The sequence below is a fragment of the Arachis ipaensis genome, chromosome B01 (genome assembly GCF_000816755.2).
Source record: "Arachis ipaensis cultivar K30076 chromosome B01, Araip1.1, whole genome shotgun sequence".
NCBI lineage: Eukaryota > Viridiplantae > Streptophyta > Magnoliopsida > Fabales > Fabaceae > Arachis > Arachis ipaensis.
In genome coordinates, this window is record NC_029785.2 from 45,939,032 (window position 1) to 45,940,286 (window position 1,255).

Here is a 1,255-nt window from a genome sequence, read left to right on the forward strand (position 1 = left end):
CTAACATAACCCACATGCAAATCCACTAGAGAAACGAACATGCAAAACCACTCAGTTAACCACCTCCAATACCACCAACCTAAACCGCTGACATAAACCGCTAAAATAAACCATCGACAAAACCGCTTTCATAAACCACTAACACTAACATAAACCACTATCATAAACCACTAACAAAAACCACTAACATAAACCACTATCATAAACCACTAACAAAAACCACTATCATAAACTACTATCATAAACCACTAACAAAAACCACTATCATAAACCGCTATCATCAACCACTATCATAAACCACTATCATAAAACACTATCAAAAAATAATATCAGAAACCACTAACCTCGTCGTTGATCACCCCGGCGATATGAGCAACTCCATCCAAACGATACAGCCTCCCCGGATCGTCCCCCATCGCCTGAATATGCCGCTCGAGTCTTTCTCGTCCCGATTCTAGGTCGTTTTCTCTGGGATTTGGTGGGGTATGAGAATGGAAAACTGATTTGAATGACCTTGGTTCGAACTCCTTTTACAGGCGAAACCCATGTAATTCGAATCAACATATTTCGAATTACCACTTGAAAAAAAAAACGAGTAATTCGAATCAATATAATTCGAACTCTTTATGCGTCACGTGATACTAGTAATTCGAATTGATATAATTCGAACTATGTATTTGTAATTCGATGCAATATGATTCGAATTACTTAGGAGGAGTGGTGGGGATAATTCGACAAAGGTCGATTCGAATTATGTTGAAGTGTAGTTCGAATTTTGTTGATTCGAATTACATAAAAGTATGCTTTGGTTGATTCATGAACGAGATTCTCGTTTGGCTGATTTGCGTAATATGGATCTCCCCTTGGCTTATATCTGTTTTTTACCCTTTAAAATATTAAAATTCTAGTTTTTTATATATTTTAAAATAACTATTATATTTGTTTAGTGAAATATAAAAGATTAAAACATTTAAAATAACTATTATATTTATTTAGTGAAATTCAAAATATTAAAACTCTAATTTTTTAATATTTTAAAATAACTACTATATTTATTTAGTGAGATATAAAAGATTAGAACATTTAAAATAATTACTATATTTATTTAGTAAAATCCAAAATATTAGAACTATATTTTGGATTTCACTAAATAAATATAGTAGTTATTTTAAATATTTTAATCTTTTATATCTCACTCTATAAATATAGAGTTATTTTAAAAAAATATATTAAAATATTAAAATTCAACAAGTAA